Genomic DNA, 19,546 nt, shown 5'->3' on the forward strand with positions numbered 1-19,546 from the left:
TGCTTTTAACTGAATGTTCCAATAAAATCTATGGCATTTGGTGCTGCTGAGAATCAGATAAAGTATTTTGTAACAAGCCTTTGTAATTGGAAAATACTCATTTGTCCAAATGGGAAAGGTTTCTCTTCAGTGTGTTTCTTTGCTCATGAAATATGAGGAAAAGCTTTGAAATTGTGGGAATATTTTATTTAAAGAATTTTGTAAATAAAACACCACATATAGTATCCTCCCGTGATTCAGTCTGGTGAGTAATATATATTTCTAAAAATAAACCAAGTTAAAATAAAACATTTACAAAATATTGAAAGGAAACACTTGCGTATTAAATGAATATGATTCAGTACAGAGATAATACCTTGAAAGCACTTGAGTTTTTCAACTTTCCTAGGCAGAAACATAAAGCCTCAGCACAAAACAAGAACAGGATCTGGATTTCCTGGAAATGCTGTTGAGCTAAAGAAAGCAGCTCACCTCCTCCCACCAAAGAACTCTGTGAAAGTCTCTGCTACCATGAAGTCAACAGTGCACTGTAAGTGTTTAGACACGACCTTGCAGAGATTTCTTTTCCCCAGGTTCTCCAGTGACCTCTGCTCATTGGTTAAATGAGCTGTTCTGTAATGGAAATATCCAGAAGACAAATCTGACATATTTCTTGCACTTTACTGAAAAGAATCTGTATTCTGATAAACAAAAAGCAGCTGAAATTATTGCATGAAGAATGGTTTATAGAGTATAAAAGATAAATTGTGGAGAAAATTCTGTCCTCCTTTAGGTGAAAAAATTTTCATCTAAATGGAAAGCTGCACAAGTAGGAAATGAAGTAAAATAAAATACAATATGATATCATTAGAACTTTATTTTCCAGATCAGACATCTTGTTTGCAAAATTTAGCATTAAACTGCAAAACATTTAAATATTCATCAGTATTGTGAAATTATGGTAATTGGTCCAATACCTGTGGATTTTTCTAACAAGTTAATTCACTACCATTGTCCTTATCTGCTCACCTAGAACTTCATAATATATTTTGATACCTAGATGGGTATCAAAAATAATGAAGGTTTTTGTGTATCATGATCATCTTCCCTTCCTATGGGTGATTAAATTTTAATTTCTCATGAAATGGGTTTAACAGTCAGCAAGCAGTAAAGGAAAAAAGCTACCAAATTGACTAAAAAGTGCTAAAGTACGTCCACTCTTCTTGCTGTAAATTCGGGTTTCTGAACTCAGTGAAGACTTCCCTGGTTTAACCAGATGAAAATTAGATTCACCAAATTTCATGTTTTGCCCTGGATTCCATTAAATATGGAAGGTCTGTGGGGTTTATGGCTACCTGGCCCTTGGGCAGCACATCAGAGAAGGTGAATGCTTCCTGGAGAAACACCTTCAAATTTCAGGCTACATGGCTCCTGTTCTTTGTGCCAGAGTGTGAACATTATGTTAATGTTTGGGGAAAAATAACAGAAAACATGTGGGAATTCATTTTTCATTAGAAATTCCAATATTTTCTACCAAAGAAAAGCAGCTCCACTCTGGTGACAGCTTCAGGGCGGCACAAACAATAGAATTAATATGCTCAATATTTTTTGAGAGGAACAACAGACTCTGCTTGAGTCTCAGCAGGCCAGAGATTGCCTAAGTGGGCTTCTCTGCAGGCAGTGGTGGCCCTTGTATGAAACTCTGTAAATCTTTAATGCAGCTCTGCTCCTTTGCTTTTGCTGCCCAGTTCTTCTCCATGTGTTTGTCTGTACCTCTTGATTCTGTGAGGTGATTTACATCTGTTAGTTTAGGAAATAATGCTTTGAAGGAGAAGGGTTTCCTCTGCTGGCTAGAGCATCTTCCTACCCATGCAGGACAGCATTTGCTGTTCTTTAGATGTGTCTGTGGTTCAGTGCTCTGGAAAAACAAGGAGCATTTAACAGTCTTACCACCTGCTCACCCACCTTTGAACACACATCAAAGAAACGTTTCAAGGGGGAAAGAACAACTACTTTATTTGTGTGGAATAAGTTTCTAAGGACAACTTAGTCATCTGGTAACTGTGGCAACAAGGGAATGTGTTTGCTTTCATGTAGATTGTGAAAAAAGGAAATAGTTTCTTCTAATCAAAATGTGGGTGTTTTTTCCTTCTTTTCTGTTGACAAAATTAAGGAAATTGTGCAAGCAGAGCTGCTAAACACGTTTTCATTCATTACACCACATTGTAACTAGCACCTTCATCCAATGTTTTCTTAACAAGTAATAGTTCAGGAATTTTATTGAAAAACTTAGCGGAAAATATAAGTTGATTTTTTTTTTTTTTGTGTATTGTGTAATTGAAATCTCAAGAGGGACTTTTTACAAGTGCATGAAATGATAGGACAGGGAGGAATGACTTCAAATTGAAAGGGAATAGTTTTAGATTGGAGATAAGGAACAAATTCCAAATAGGATGGGTTTGGAGCAATCTGGGATAGTGGAAGATGTTCCTTCCCAACATGATGTTTAGGATCCCCTCCAATCCAAAGCACTCTTAAATTCTATGATTTATTTTAAATTAATCAGGAACTCTTCCAATTTTTAAGTAATTTCCACCTGGTAATTTAGAGGGGTACCATGGTTAATTTGCTTCAGAATATTCTAAAAGTTGAAAAAAGAACATTGCTCTTTTATGCTATATTGTGAATAAATATTGCAGATTAAGGTTAAAACAATGCCTAAAACTGCCACACCAAACATGCTAAATTTGGTCACTCATTCAGAATAATCTGATCATATTCAGAATAGTTTTCATTGCAGAGCCCAGGCTATTATTTAAGCAGTTAAAAAGGATCTGATGCCCATAAATTATAGCCCAAATTCATGCACAATCAAATCATAAAAATTATATCCATGGCTGAAAATTCAGTGGTCTGGCTATAAGAGTTGTCTCATTGTTAAGTCTTTAGTTAAACCTTTGATCTGTGATTTTTGGCAGAAAAAAATATTAGATTTAGGTTTAGGAGAGTGGACTGTGTCTTGATAAATTAACTAATTTGTCAAATGACAGGCTGACAAGTGATTTAAAGTATTCTTGATCTGCAGAGAATGCATGTGTGACAGCAAATGTTTATATTCCATCCTGTTTGGGCATCAATAAAAATAAGTTACTTTCTGACTGCACACAGTTTGTGGTACCCAGGTGTTAGCTTAACTAGCTAATGTTAATTAGGCAGGCTCTCCTCCTGTACCCAATCAGGGTGCCCTTTGCTCCCTGTCAGTTTAATTTGCTGATGAGGATCACCTGGCAAACCAGTATAAAGCCTTGTTTTGAGGGTGCTTTGCCATTTCCCTCCAGGCTTGTTCACCCAGGGCGGTTTCTCCTGGTGGGCAGCTTTGCTAACCTGGTGCACAATTTGGTGCAAAATCCTCAGGTTCTGTGTCACTGTCCCTGAACCAGAAAATTCTTGGGAACTCTCTGGATACTTGCTGCTGCCTGGGTGAGACCTGCTGGAGTGAGCACCTGTGATCTTCTAAGGTAGAGAACAAATGTTCTAAATTAGTTTTCATGTTTGGTTACTCTGTTTTATCAAAATGAATGTTCTGAATTAGTTTTCGTGTTTGTTATTCTGTTTTATCAAAACTGGTAGTTGTGAAGGTTCTTGATTCATACTACTGCGTGTTAGACCAGATTCAGATTTGTATTTTAGCTCTCAGTAACTTTCCCAAAGTTATTCTACATTTCTTTTTCATTTGTGCTCAAGCAAAATAACCAACAAAATGCAGTGTAGGCAGTCCAGAGTTTCTTGCAAGATTTCTTCTCTAGCTGTTTGGAAAAAACATTTTAGTGTGGACCTGCTTGAGGTTAAGAGTTATTGTAGTGCAGAGTGAGCAGGACAGAGGTTGTTATTATGACATTTAGGGCTTGTTTGGGTGAAATTCCTTGTCTTTCGATACTGCACTAGAAGTGGGACAAAATAAGCAATTTAAATGTAACTATGCAAATAATTTTTAGCTTAAATGTGCTTAGAGTTCTGTGAATGCAGATTGTGGAGGCTGGGTGTCATTTTAAAAATGCAGTGACAGAGGAATATGATTTCTGGTGGCTAAGCCAAACTTCTGTCACTAATATTGATATGTTTAAGAGGCAATGGGAAAAATCCAGTTCTTTGTGGTATTTTATAGGGGTCTATGATAAGGAAGATAACAAGGATAGCTTATTATATATAAAGTTGATGCTTCCAGCTTGGAAGAAAAATCTCGAAAACCAAGTAAGATTGTCTGGCTGCTGAAGAGATAAGGTATCTGGTTTTTGGTTGTGGGTCATATAAAAAGATAACAGCATTGAACATTAGATTTACTGAAAACATTTTTGCTTTCGTTCTGAAGGTGAAACCTTTTATTTCAAAAGCTTCCATTTCTTTCTCAAGAGTTTATGTGCTGTAGCCTATAATGCAATGTTAATTTTACACTGAAATACAGAATAATTCAGGGAAGTACAGGGCCATTTGGCAGGCACAGGTGTTTGCTGTTTTAGGTCCTAAAAGATGTAGCTTCACACCTTACTTTGCAAATCCAGATACTGCTAAATTTATCTGCTGCTCTTTATTTCTGAAACTTAGAAATCAAATTTTTTTTATGATTGGTACTTGCTAGGAGCTAAGAAAGGAAAAGCTTCTCTGTAGTTTTCTAGTATAACTGTGTAGTTTCGTAGGAAGGTTTAGGCTCATGTACCATATGTGTGTTTATCTTACCCAGAATTTAGTTGATTGTAAAGAATTAACTCAGTGCAAGTATGTAAAAAAATGGTTGAATAGATTTTCTTTGATATAAATTCATAAAATATTCCTTACTTTCAGATAAATTAACAAATGCCAGAGAAAAGTTGGGCAGTTTAATTAAGAGAATTGAGTATTTTCAGGGAAGAAAATGTTGTTTTGATTTGTTAATGGAAAAAAAGTTCAATTCCTGTCTGGGCTTAGTTCACCATTGCTGGAAGACTTAACCAAAGTCAGTGTAAATAATATTGAAGTTGCATGGTAAATTACATTAATGAGCCGAGAAGCCAGTGGAAATGGCTGTAACTGGAAAACCCTAAATCAGTGAGCTGAGCCATTGGAACTTTGTATGGCAGAAAACCCCAAATGCTTGTGAAATATGGGAGGCTCAGGAGCCATCGGTTGTGGTGGAGCCACGGCTGCGGTTATGGGGACACAGCAAGTGGCAACCTCAGGGTTGTGCTGCAGCTTCCCTGACTGGTTTTGGGATCAGTGTGAAATGCCTTGGCACAGATATAAGTGTGCTGGTGTGATTTGCTGAAGATGCAGAGGTAAAAGGGGCTGTCAGTGTGGTGTGGGATGTCCTGCAGGAAGGATTGTGTGACCTTGGTGAGGATAACAGAAAAGAAATTCAGTGGTACAGAGGGACAGGCACTTCTCCAGAGGGTTAATAGCAGGAATGCCAGGAATTGGTTGGGAGCTGGTTTCCCTATGGGATACAGGCTTTTAGTGTACAGCAGATGCAGTCAAGCCTTTTTATTCTGACAGTTATCTTTTAAGGTTGTGAAGCAGGTTTTGTGATGACAAGAGTTAATACATATTGTGTTGTTTAGTAATTTCTCTCATGACCAGCATTAGTTGTCTTGCCTGATCCATGTGAGCAAGAATAAAAACCTAACAGGGTGAGCAAAGCAAGAAACTCTTTGGAAGCCTCTCCCCAGTAATGCTCCTCTGGCTGCCACGTGGGCTGGTCTGGTGGCCACATCTGGTAACATCTGGACTTCTTATCAGGGCAGGACAAGGGGTTGAGATTTTAAACTGAAAGAGAGTAGATTTAAATTTGGTACAAAGAAGAAATTCTTCCCTATGAGGGTGGAGAGGTGCCCAGAGAAGCTGTGGCTGCCCCATCCCTGGCAGTGTCCAGGGCTTGGAGCAATCTGAGACAGTGGAAGGTGTCCCTGTCCACAGCAGCAGGGATTGGAACAAGATGATCTCTAAGGTCCCTTCCAACCTGAACCATTCTACTCTCTAATAAATGGGTCAGGAAAAAAAATGGAGTGCTTCAGACTTGTTTAATATATTCATTAATGGCCTTGACATAAATATTATGAGTGTACTTAGAGAATTTGCTGAAAATGCAGAACCAAGAAGCTCTAGAGGAATAAACCTGCTGGCCCAGGAAGGCTTGTTCAGTTTGGGATGACCTGAAATTAATTTTTCATCTTTTTTGGTCATTGAACTGAAACAGTGTTTTTCACACTGTTCTAGCAATAATAGCATTTATTTACGATGTGCTTTCCTGCCTTTGATATAGTGCTGCTGGCAGGAGCAGAGAGGAACGATGAACATAAATGTTCCTCTATTTCTGGAAGAAAGCAGAAGACTGAAAGAAACCAAATGGGGAGAAACTATGTTCAAGCTAGTAAACACTATGGGGAGAAAAATGTTATATATTTTGCCAAAGCACTTCCCTGTAGATTTATCATAGTGGAGAATTTTCTTCTGGAGCAAAGGCAGGTTTTTTAAGTTTGTATCAAGGTCTTTAAGAACACGTATGGTTGCTAGTGTAATAATTTTAAATATCCTGTGGAAATATTGAAATTTCTCAACTCTAAAACTCTGTGGGTGCACTTCCTCACTAAAAGTGTCCTGTGCCTACCTGACCCCAGCATCAAGCACACTTGATGGCCCTGGGTTTGGGGTTCAGTAGCCCTCTGAGCTTCTCCAAGCAGGATATGTTTTGCTGGACAGTTCTAGAATCAGCAGAGGTGGTCAATTATTGTAAGGCCACCCCCAATGAAGGGGAGGAAATGATGCATCTGACTCCAATGATATCAGAAGGCTAATTAATTACTTTATTATATTATCTTATTCTATACTATATTACACTGAATCTGCACAAGCACTCCACTCAACTGCCCAGAATTTCGTGACTGTCAGCCGACAGTCCCAACACACACACCTGGATTCAACTGGTCAATGAGTCAAAACACTCACGCCAGAATCCAATTACCAATTCCCTTCAGGTATAAACAATGTTCCACAATGCATTCCACTTGTGAACAGCAAGAGGAGCAGCAGTTGAGATAAGAACGGTTTCTTCTTTCTCTGAGGTTCCTCACTGTGATTCCCAGAAATATCCTTGGGAAGTTGTGCCTTGCTTTTCTTTGTGAAGAGAAATGCAGTCACAGCCAATGGTGCCATGATAAGCGCCACTTAGGGACCACCCTAAAATACTATTATTTTCTTCATGGGATTTTCACTTTTAAAGAAAATGAAGCTTACCAAGAGAAGGCTTAATTGAGTGTTGTGCAACCCATGAGTTTTAAGTGTGGGAGCAGTTCTGATGGGCTTTCAAGGCCGTTTTTCTTTATTGAGCATTTATAGCAGCTGTGTAACAATTACTATGTAATGGATACCTGCCTTCTCTGGTGTATGCAGAATTGATTTTTTTGTGAATTACTGATTGGATTGATTTTATACTTAAGACAGTACTGGACAATTTAAGTGCATAAGTTAGTTTGATCTCAGATATTTTGATTAATCATGGCAACCTAAATCTTTAGGAATATTTGCCATGACAATTACAAATTTATTACAGGTTTTTTTGTTGCCTTTTTGGACTCTGAGATGAAGGTGTGGGTGGATGCTGGCCCTGATGGTTATTACTGTTAGTGGGATGGAGAGCTTGTTATTAGATTGGAAAATAATTATACAGATATTAAAGGAAAAGACAAAAAAGCTTAAATCTGTAGAAAATGTGAGGAGGGATTCCCAAGAGATTGGTCACAATGTAAAGGGTACTGAAGTACCTATATTTTCTTTGTTTCCATGAAAAGTGACAGGAGGCTACATTTCAGAGTGGACATTTTCACTTGGTGATTTCATAGGAAGGATCTGACAGCTGTATGTTCTGAAAAATTGCTAAATAATTCCCATTTACCCTCTGGTTTCTCTCTGGCTGGGACTGCACAGTGTTCCTCTGTGCTGTGTTCCTGATGGCACCCTCACATCCAGTCACCTTTGTGCCCTGTCTGTCCTTCCTCCATGGCATTTATGCACCACTGCTGCAGGATCCAAACACCTCACGCTCTTCATTGCTTTTTCCTATTCCCCCATGAATTAGGCAAATGCACTTATTCCCATTTGAGAACTACAGGACCAAGGCACTTGAAAACTAAAGGCTGTAAAGTGAAAGATATTTATGCACTTCACACATTTAGGTGCCTAATGTGATTTTCTAAAGCATCCAACTCCTGCTGACTGTGATGGAAGTACTTAACTCCTCTGGATGTTGTGGTAAATTGCAGCTGGCTGCCAATCTGTCTCTCTCCATATTTATTTAGATAAATTTTGGAAAACACTAGTCTAGATCACTTGCTCCCTGCTACACAGAGAGACCCCCAACTGATAACCTATTACATTTTGTCTTTAGCTTCTCTGTTTCATAGCAATTGGTTATTCTACTTAAAGTTAATTTGAAATACTTTCTCCTAAAATATTATAAACATGGTACTTTAGCTATCAGGTTTCTTAGCAATTCAGCAATAATACCACACTTGGTTTGAATCATGTTTAGATTATCTGTCTCCTAAACCACCTATTTTCTTGAGGGCATTCATCAAAGCAGTTTTGGAAGATGTTTTAGCTAAATGCAGGGAGCACTGTTTCAGTTAGAAGGAAGCAGATTTTGTATCTGCACTTACCCATCTACAGGGAAGCTGTGCAGCATATTTCTGTTTTTTAAATTATAATGGGATTTGATAAAGTGATAAAATATAACAGCTGCATTTTACAGTCCTGAATTAGTTCACTTTAGTCTGGGATGCTGCATTATTGCATTTTTATTACAAAGTTTCTGAAAGCTGCAGAGAGCCACAGGTGTGACATCTGAAAGCTCTGTCAGGCTCCTGGCCAGGTTCCCTGTGAACTGGGTGCTCCAACAGTTGCTCCATGTGCACTTCAGACTTCTCCTGTTTCAAGGCAGAGCAAGACAGACCCTGACCCTGGGCACATCTGTTCTGGGGTAGAATTTTGGAGGAGGAGCTCCAACCCCACTGGAGCAGCCCAGCCCAATGTGTGGATTCAATCCCAAACCCCATGGCTGCACGAATCAGTGCCTGGCATTGTACTTGCATATCTTTAGTATCACAGATCCCTTTCACAAAAAACAGTTCTCACAATTCTCTCCAAGTGAGAGATTCCTAACAGTGTTCAAATTCTTGTTATTCTTTCATATTCAAACATTTTTAAGTCTTTTCCCTCCTCTTTATCACACTGTGGAAGAGACTTGAGTTGAAAATTAATTTTAAAGGGCTGCAACTTTGTAAAAGCTGCACCAAGTCTCTTTATCAAATAATAGTTTGTTTTCTAAGTGGTTTAAGCATAATTGAAGTCAAAATAATTTATAGCAGCAACACTTCTGCCATTGAATTCAGATCTATTTATAGCCTACAGCATTAAAATTGCAATTAAAAGCTCCATGCTTGCTTTTAATGAAATGATCATTCATCTTCTGCTCTCCAATTAACAGAATATAATTGTATTTTTTACCAGGAAAATTTCTTTCTATATTTCTTTCATTCTAACCCCTTCTGGAAGCATTTAGTGCTGTATTTGATTTTAGCCACCTATAGGACATCATTAAAAAAAAATCCATCTTAAAAAGATTTTTGGGTGGTCCCTTCATGTCAAACTGAATTCACACTTCAACTTGAAATAGCTAAGATCTACTCTGGCAGTGGATTGCTTTCATATTTTTGTGTGGATAGAATTTTGGAATTTTTTAAATCACTGAATAACTTTTTCATATCTTCTGCTGGAACAAAGCTGAATATATCTTCTAGTCAGATTCTTCAGACAGGCTGTTCTGACATAAATGGAGAAATTGCAAACTGTAAAATCTGACTGTGCCTCCCGGTGGCAGCACGGGGCAATTCCTGCCTGCTGGAAGGCAAACGACTGTAACTCCAGAGAGGGATAAATGGATTATGGAGAGTACATTGAAACTAGCATTTTTCTCAGCTCTGAAAGCAATCAGCACCACTTCTAACAGATAAAGAAAATCAGCATCTCTTCCATTTTGCCTGTGGCTTTCATATTTAATGAGATTTTCATCAGTATAAACATAATTCTTTTGAAATTCAAGCCTGTTTTTAGCATAAAATATGGTTTATGCATGTATTACAATAAATGTCTTGACTCTGAATGTTGCTGAAAATCAGTGCTGTAAGGCTGAAAAATAATCTCACAAATATTTAGCTGCAAAACCAAAAACACTTAATGTAATTATTTTGAAGAGTTGTTGTATCTCCAAAAATTGAGAGGACCACAGGTTTGAATCAGTATTTCTGAGTAAATAAAAACCACCCAGCTGTTCACATTTCCTTAGGAGATTAATCCTGCTGCCTCATAAAAACCTTTCAAGCTATGTTCATGTGTGGTGTGAAAATTACTGTCAACTCGTGTTCTTTTTGAAGGTTAGAGAGTGAAGATTAACTTTCCCAGAGATCAGCAGAGTGAATTGAAGTTCATAAAAAGATGGGAGTGGGAGTTTTCCTCAGTGCTCCTGGAAGGTGAGGCAGGGAGGGACATGTCCCCAAATGTTCACATTTCCCTTCTGGGTTGGATTGAGAGGCAGCTTGGGTGCTTGCAGCTCCATCTAATTGTGAGAGCACCAGAGCATTGGAGCAGAAAATCCCTACATGTGCCAGCAACAGGCTCTTCATTGCAAAAAAGTGATTTTAGGTGTTGCCTTTGACACTTGATATGTCTGTCATGAGGCAGTGGCTTTCCTTAGGTGACTGGATTTCAGGTCAGAGAGCCAGGTCCTTCTCTAGTTAAAACTGTGCCTTTATTTGTGTATGATCAGAAATAATCCAATAATTCAATGGGTGTCTAATGCTATGTCAGTAGTCTTGTGTGGCATGTTGTGTCTTTCTGTTTAACAAATCAAAGTTTCTCTGTTTTCCAAAGTCTTTTTGCTTTCTTATATTTCTTCTTGTTGTGTATTTTCTTCTCCTCATGGTTATATCCTGCCAACTCTCAATCTCATCATTGCGCACTTTGCTGTCTTGTCTTCACTTGAAATATTTTCTCTGCTGCTAAAATTCTTCAGAGGTCTGAATGACCCTGCATCCTTTCATTTAAAGAATGGCATCTTTTTTGGCCCACCTTTTAGATGTTGTGTCTATTGTGACTGGGATGGAGGGTTACCCCTTCCCTACAATAATCTCTTGGCTTTTTTCCACCTCCAAAGTCACTCCCTCATCTTTCTGTAGCTGTCACAGATCACTTCCAGGTGCAATCTTGTGTGTAGCAATTACAGCTTTCACTGTAGCTGAAATCAGTTGGTGTCATCAGCAAGCTGTTCCTGGGGAGAGGCAATAGAGGAAAATGATGTATTTTTGGTGATTAGAGTTACAAAATACCATTCCTGATGACAAATATTTGTGTGTCACCTCTGGGCTATGAGAATAGACCAGAATTGGTGCAGAGTGACTGAAATTTATTTCTATGACGAATACTGGCAAAGAAAATTATCTGCTCTTTTTTGTTGTTGTTGTTGCCTTTTAAAATAAGGTGTTGAGGAAACTTAGTTAAAATTATTAAATATTGAGGTAACTGTACTACATTGTGAAGGTGATTCATGCAGAGCATCCCAAACCTGATGTTCTCTGATTTTGCCCTTCTGATTTATTATTGACACAGCCACGTGTGACTCTTTCAGGAGAGGTGATAGTGCAACTGCTCATTTTGTTCCTTTGGACATCTTTGTGCAATGGAAATCCCAGCCTGTTACCCCTCATTTTTTTCCACTCTTGCCTATATTTCCTCATTTCACTTTTCTACTTTATTTTTCTCTTTTCCCTCTTATTTTCTTAGTCCCTTCCTACTTCTCCTAGTATCCCCCTATCACTTCTGGCAGTGTCCTGTGGGGTGATGTCCTTGTACCTGTGTGCTCAGATTTGCCTTTTCCCCACCTGCCCCATGGCACTCTCAGGAAGATGCAGGTGCTCTCTTGAAATCTTTTACCCATCCTAAAAATCTGAAAAATTTCAAGGAAAAATAGCAAGGAAGCAGAAGGCAAAACAGGAGCAGAGCCATATAAATGGAAATACTGAACAAGTAACAAGTTGGAGGAACAAGCTTTTAAGTGGTGCAATTAATTTTAATTCTTCTTTACCTTGATGTACAAAAATATATTTAGAAACAAGTGTTGGAAGAGAATGTAATATTTAATGATATGCCTGTGGTCCTTGTGAAAGTTAATTACCAGAGCATCCATTAGAGCCAGGAACAACATATGTTTCCTCTGGAGTGCCTTTCTGAACCTGTCTAAACATTTTTATTCTAAGAAAGCCATGCTGGGAAGCCTGTCTAGCATGAGATGTCTCTAGAGAACTGTGAGCTAATCTTTCCCTGCTCAGAAGGCACCCAGTGCTTTTGGGTGAACATTATTAGGGTACAGCATCTTTATCTGTATGGGCTGTTTCTGCTATCTTTTCCAATTCTGTAATTGAGTAAGATGTTTTAGTAATTAGCCTTGTTAGCATGTGAAGACAAATTAATTTTGCTGTAAGACTGGTTCCTTTATGAGCTTTTGTATTTTTGCTGACACTTTACTTTCTGCATGTGCAATGTGCTGTTTCAAATGAAACCAAGAGAAAAAGTTGGTTTTCAAAGAAAAGAATGCAATGGTTGTACTGGTCCAGCTGTGATTTAAGGATGCATCCCAGGCTTCCCCAGCACAAAAGTGTGATGTGGAGTTTATAGGAGTAATTTGCTGTAGGGTTACCAAAGGCACCCCAAACAACAAAACCCCCCAAAATGAACAGTATCAGCTGTCAGTGAGAGCAGTGAATGTGTTGCTGGGTATTTGTGTCTTTGTTATGACTGCTCTGGGGTAGGAAATGTGCTATTAAATCCATTATGTTATCTATTCTGTAGGGTTGTAGTCATGTATGGGGATTTGTCAGAGCTTACAGGTTTCTGTTGAACTCCTTGGGTAGCAGTTTTTTCTAATAAACTCTTCACATTTGTCTGGAGCCTCATTGTTTTCATCTTTACTACAAGCTAAAGTGACCCTCTGGGATAATTGTGAAGTGAAAAGCAGCTCACAAGTTTGAGGCTATCAGATCATCAAAGTAGTTGAGAAGGAAAGAAATATTCAGAGTGACTGAACTGTAAATTTACTACTAAAGGATAGCTTTCTTTAGGAATTCAGTGTCAGAGCCTGCTATACAGACTTTCAATGGTAGCTGTTTTTTACTTTCTGAATGAGAATCTGTCAGTGAAATTTGGTTACCAGCTGCTGGCAGCACTGCACTCCTGTTGAAGTGTTTGCAGGGAAGTTGTGCTCTTCCAGCAGTTACTTCCATCAGTCCAGTGCAGTGAGATGTTCTGAATTCAATTTGCTCAAATATTTGGTTTGAATGTAGCATTTAGAATCAGGAAGTAAATGAAGCTTTCATAGACACACACACACACAGTTGAAGGATGTTGCTATTTATTCAGATTATAAATCAGCCCTGTTTTGAGCTGCTGAATGTAATCCAAACATTGGCAAAGAAAAAATAATGATAACATACATCATTGCTGCATAATTTTAAGGCATTTTATAGCCTGGAAAATGCGGTGTATTCTATAAAAGTGACAAATGACAGAACACTGTAATAAATAGCCATAGTTTATGCATTGTGAATTGGAGTTTAGAGTCAAATGGAAATTCTTTTTCAGCAGATTGGATGTGAATTCAATTTCACAGGCTCTCTACACAAATTATTTTGGTTTTCATATATTAGTCTGTATTCTAATCAATGATGGTGTGCACATTCTATTATAAATAAGTACAGTAACAGTCATATTCAGAAGATACTTGACATCAGTTACTATGAATATGATACACACATGTAAGACATTTAAATGAATCTCCAACAATAAGACAAACTGCCTTGATTTAATTCAGAATGACTTTGATTAATTGCCTGTTTGGCATGTTTTGTTCTTGCTGAGTTTGTAAGTGAATGGTTCAGGTATGTGCTGCATCTTTATCATGGTAATTAAGTCCATTGTACTGGAAAAAATCTATTTCCACTTCCATTTAGCATATTATATAAATATTTACAAGGATTGAGTTGTTTGAAACTCTTAATAAAAGGTAGGATGACTCTTCTGGAAAGCAATATTCCAGTGGTAGTCTTGTTAATATTAGACAGATGCATCACAGTTAAAGTGCTGCAGTGTTTTTATTATTTAGTGGAAATGCATTGGTATTTTTCTGACAAGGAATTGTTAGGGGTCAATATTAGACTTGATATCTCATGGCTAATTAAACAATGCAATAAGTAGACATGAGGCTCAAATATAAACTGTGGGCTTTGCTAAATTATTCTATGAATAGCTTGACTTATACAATATCATTTAATTATAGTTTGTATGGAATATTTCTGTGATTGCACAGCTTTTCCTGAATAAAAAGTAAACTTTGGCTGCAATTGTATTGCGGTTTACCAGACTAGAACAGATCCTGCTCAGCCTTGAACAAAATTAACTTCTAATGGTGCACTGTGTTCAGGCTCAAAACTTCCCTGCTGGGGCTGGATCAGCTTGAGTTGGTGTTGGTGGCACAAAAACCTTTCAGGTGAAAGGAAAAGGTTCTTAATAGTAAACCAGAGTGGTTGGGGCACAAGAGAACTTCTTAGGGCTCTGCAGCATAACAAATCTGAGAGTGAAATCCTCTTTTTGGAGAATGTTTTGCATAGGAACTGCTGGGCTGGGCTGTACCAGACCCAGTGGGGTGTTCTGCTTGTGCCTGTTGTGAGCAATATTTTTTTCAAGAGAAGGATACAAATAATGCTGTTAGAGGAACTGTAAGCTTGCCTTTGGATAACTGGTCCTATCTCCCGTAGATTGCTTAAAATTCTGAATGATTATTGTTTGTGCTTTAAAAAACCCCACTAATGCCACATAAACTTCTCAAAATTACATCTGTACTTTGAGGAATGAAAGTGAGGAGAAGATCCAGTATCAACAAAATAATTACTTGTGTGGTCTGGAGACCATATTTTAGATGAAGCAATGAAATTAACATTGAAATGAGAAAATCCATCAGAACGTTTAAAAGCCTGCCTTTAAAATGTGTGTGGATTAAGCAATCATGTGACTACAGTGATGTGTAAGGGTTTTCTTTTTGGTTTTCTTTTTTTTAAAGACTTTTGTTTCACTATAAAATAGGAAAATAGAGAGAAAATGACTACGGATATAGGGAACAATTCTCCAAACTGAAAAACAATTTGCAAAGCAATGGTACAAAGCATTTCAAAACAGAGCACAAAGTTAGTAAGACATTTTCCTGTACTCTGTGTCTTATAAAATTTGAGGTAGCACAGTCTGTGCTAAGGAGGTTGTCACAGGTTTTCAGTGTAAAGGAGTTTGGAAGGAAGAAATTGTCCTATGAAAATGTAAAACTTCCCATGACTTGAATGCATAGATCCTCCTTATTCTGAGTTTTGTGAGCAGTTAAGCTCCAGGTCAGTACTTGCTTGAATGTGTGCATTACTCAGTTTAAGAGAGCTTATTTGAATGTAAGTGTAGAGCACTGTGACTCAAGGCAGGGTATGTGCCCAGGTGTTCCTGAAATAGGGGTCATTTGTTTGACTCCAAATTACCACAATTTAACAATTTTTTCCCATTTAAAGGCAGTAAAACTCTGCACTTGGAGTGCTCAGAGCATCAATTCCTAATTAAATTACCCAACCCAGGTAACAGTGTCCAATGCTTCCCTGACCTAGGAAGGTGAAAGCAGCACCTAAGCCAGAATCCTTTGGACTTGAAACTTCAGGAGCTGTTTAAATATTCTTTTTTTTTTTTTTTCCATTTAATTTTGACCTATTGCACTTATCCTAGAGTGCCAGGGCACCAATAATTTTAATTGTTAACTGTATGTGACCATGAACAGGAAGTAAAGTGTGACTAAATATGTTAAGTGGCCAACTAAAAAGTACTGCAGAACTGGCACTTTCCTCCAGGTAAATAGCCAGTTGTGTGGATTATTGGCTCAATAATCTGCAATCTTCAGAGCTGGCTGGTGTGGTGTAAATCTGTGGCCTCTCATGCTGTTTCCTGGCAATCCTAACATGTATTTCAGAGCAGATTTAGGGTGGTAAAATCCTCTTGGACCTGCAGGAGGGCCCTGGCTCTGCTGCCATCTGAGAGGAAGCTGCAAAACCAATGGAAATAACAAAGTAATTGTGTATATATGTATATTTAAAAAAAACCCTTTCATGGTAACAGTAATATAGTCATAGTATATCTATATTATATATTTAGTTGTTCTTCTTGCACAGCATTTTTCTCATTCAAAGACTCTGAAGTTTCTAGAGGGATGCTAATAGTTTTGCTTCTTGTATCAGAACCTGTAAAGATGAACTCAGCTGGGAGATTTTTGTAGAGTACTTCCTGTTGCATTTCCTCAGCTAAGAGGCAAAATGGTGCCATATATCTTGTGCTCTTCCTTATGTTACTGTTAGAAAATAATGTAAAACAATGTATTTGGAAAAAACTTTTTGTGCCATGTGCAACTACAATACTGAGCTACTTAGCTTCTGTGTGTTTGCAGATTTACAGCAAAATAAATTCATGTGGGTTGGGAGTTAAAGGTATCTTTTGTTCCTGTAGCTTCAAGTAGTTGGTGAAGTGAAAGTTCTTTCACAGTGTACTTTGAAGACTGCTTTTTTTCCTTCTGAGATGCCTGTTTAGTGTAAAGTGAGCCATTTTAGACTGCAAGTGTATGGCTGTTCATTAAGTATGAAAAAAGAACATCTTTTAAATATTGACATTACAGAATTCTTTTCAAGTAAAGGGAAATTCACCCTGCTACTCTCTTGCTTATACTCTCATAATTTGTCTTGAATAAATGATCAAATGTATTTAAATATGTGATGAATTATTTTACTTTGGGAAAAAGTCTTCATGGGATTATTATCCTGCCTCTATTTTTACTGTTAGTATAATTTAGGGGTTTTTTCAGCAAAGATGTCACTCTACCCAGATCTTGCAGCTGTGTCTGCCCTGATGGCAGTTCTCACTTTAGTTTTTCAAGCAGTCCTGATAGATAAAGATGTATATTATCACTTTACTTTTTTGGTAACAAACTGTTGCCTGAATTGTCCATTATTGAAAAGCTTTTCAGTTGCTTACAAACCCCTCAGCTGAGTGTGAGCAGGGAGGAGTAAGGAGGAAGGTGGCATTTAGATTTCAGTGGTCTGACATCCCCTGTCAGAGCAAACAATACACAAATTAATTTTTTAACACTGAGTTAAGATGTTAAAGAGTTGAAATTGCAATTTTCTTCTCAAACTTTGTACATGTGGATGCTGTGAAGGGCATCACCACCACACTAAGTAGCACTTAATGCATGCACAGCTGATACTCAGATCCAACTAAGTGGCAGTAAATGCCCTTCCTTGTGTCTCAGGTATTCGTGGGTAGAGGCCAATGGGAATTATTTAATGCACAGCAAACATGAAGGACAACCACAGGCTGAAAAAAGGGCAGAGAGAAGGGCTTAGGTTAAAAAGAAACAGCCTCTGGGAAATTGGAGGTGATAGTGTGTTGAACTTTGATTTACTTGCTGCATTCCTGGCAGTAATAGACTTATCTCCAATGTATTCTCTAGGGATGTAGGTACAAAGCATGGATCTGTGCTGTTTCTAAAGTGGCTTTTTGTGGCTGGACAGTAAATTTAGCAGCAGACTTTAGGAGAGGGTTAGCAATGATGAAGTGGAGATGCAGCCCAGGATGAGCCCCGTGGTGGAGGAGCTCCTGGTGCAGGTGGCTCTGGCAGGGCCGTCCCAGGACAGGATGGGGGCAGATCTCCGCAGTGGGAAGAGGGAGGTGCACATGGAATCCCTCTGTGGGCCATGGCTGTGCCCTGCTGGGGGCTGAGCACCCACCCACAGCCTGGAGGGTGCCTCTGGGGGCTGTGCCAGCCTGTCTGCTTGGCACTGCAACCCCAGCCTGGGGAGCCAGGAGGGGACAATGGGGTGCCCTCAGAAATCCATTCCAAGTCCAATTTAAAACCTTAGGGTAGACCTCCCCAATAGCTGCAACCTGTTGTACAGGAGGAAAAGTGTTCTGTGCATAGCATTCCAACAGGCAACACCAGAGAATCAAGAAAGTTGGAAATAAGTTCTGATTATTATTTTCTTAAAGCTATTCTGAGATATGTTACATGAGTCAAGTAACATTAGGCCAACCAGAAATGACAAATCCATTTATGATGATTTTATGTTGAGGAGATGCTTCAGATTAGATACTATTGAAATATATATATACAAATATATGCATAAAATATCAGCCTAGTAGCTTATATGTTTTCAGCTACTAGGGTCCATTTAGATGCGTTTGTTTGAGGAATGCAAGGTTTTCCACCTTAAATGCTACTTTAAATTGCCTGATTTGTGTGGGAATGCAAAATTTTGTTACTTCCACTTGAATCAGATAACTTTTAATAACCTTTAATTGCCGGTCTATTTATACTGACTTGAATTGTAAGGATGAGATTAAAGTAACTTCACATAATGACAGAAGGTAGCTTAACATTTATAAGGCCTCATTCACTCTGCCTGATGAAGAAAATAAATTTTTATCCCTTTTTTTTTTTTTTTTTTGAAAACCTTTGGTGTGATGGAGTTTGATTTGGCTGATTCATTTTGATTCTCATATTTCTCATGGAAGAGAGAATCACCATGATAAATGGATATTTTATGGATTTGATGAATGGTTTCTTCCTGTTCCATATAATTATCAGGCAGTAGTTTCAATGAAAGGTCCTGGGAAATGGAACTTTTCACTTCAGATAACCATCCACCCTGTCTGGCAAGAAAAATGGATCTCAATTTTCAACATATTACTGTGGATCAAGGCCCATGGAGGGAGGACACCTTTTAGTAGGTTATGAAGGATAGGATGGATTTGAAAAAGTGCCTGTCTGAATGAACTTGTGATGAAATTTTGAAGAAAAAACACATGGACAGGCAATGTTGAGAAACCAGATTATTTAAGAAAGCTGATTTTAATACATATCCTTCAGGGAAAGGATTAGTGTTTATAAAAGGCACTCAAATGTAGTGGTTCAATTTTGATCCTATATGTCAGGAAGTGTTAATAAGGATTCATTAAGGAAGAAAAAGTTAATATTTCTGTTTTAGTTAGTTTAAAAACAGTAATCTGTGATTTTATTATTTAAGTTCCATGTTTCTAATTTTGAGTTTCTTTCTGAAAGGATTTGTGCTGTACCAATTGGTTATTATTTTGCATTAGAAACAGGAGAAATCAGGTAACAGCTTTGCTGGTATTTACCTCTTGTTATAAATCCTGTTAAGATTACAAGGAGTTGGCCTTTGCAAATTTTAGTGAATAGTTCTGTTCTAAATTCTTGTGACAGGGCTCACAAGAGTTGATGTTCGCCTCTCCTGTCTTAAGGACCATAAGAGGAGATGGATAAAAAATACTCAGTTTGGACAAAAGTATTTCTTTTCAAATGCTGCCTTGTAATTAAAGATATGACAGTGTTCTGTAATAGAAA

At 38.0% G+C, this 19,546-nt stretch overlaps 1 protein-coding gene across 2 annotated transcripts in view; it reads left to right on the forward strand.

The window, feature by feature from the left end:
• DPP10 (dipeptidyl peptidase like 10) overlaps positions 1–19,546 on the forward strand; it is a 433,982-nt gene that overhangs the window by 25,496 nt on the left and 388,940 nt on the right. The window contains exon 1 of one of the 2 annotated variants that reach the window (XM_064717810.1): positions 3,347–3,497. The exons of the other annotated variant lie outside the window; for it this stretch is intronic. The gene's annotated coding sequence lies outside the window, so the exon portion shown is untranslated. Of the gene's footprint in view, positions 1–3,346; positions 3,498–19,546 lie in introns of those variants that run through there. 2 annotated transcript variants of the gene reach the window in all.

Source organism: Zonotrichia leucophrys, chromosome 7, assembly GCF_028769735.1.
Source record: "Zonotrichia leucophrys gambelii isolate GWCS_2022_RI chromosome 7, RI_Zleu_2.0, whole genome shotgun sequence".
NCBI lineage: Eukaryota > Metazoa > Chordata > Aves > Passeriformes > Passerellidae > Zonotrichia > Zonotrichia leucophrys.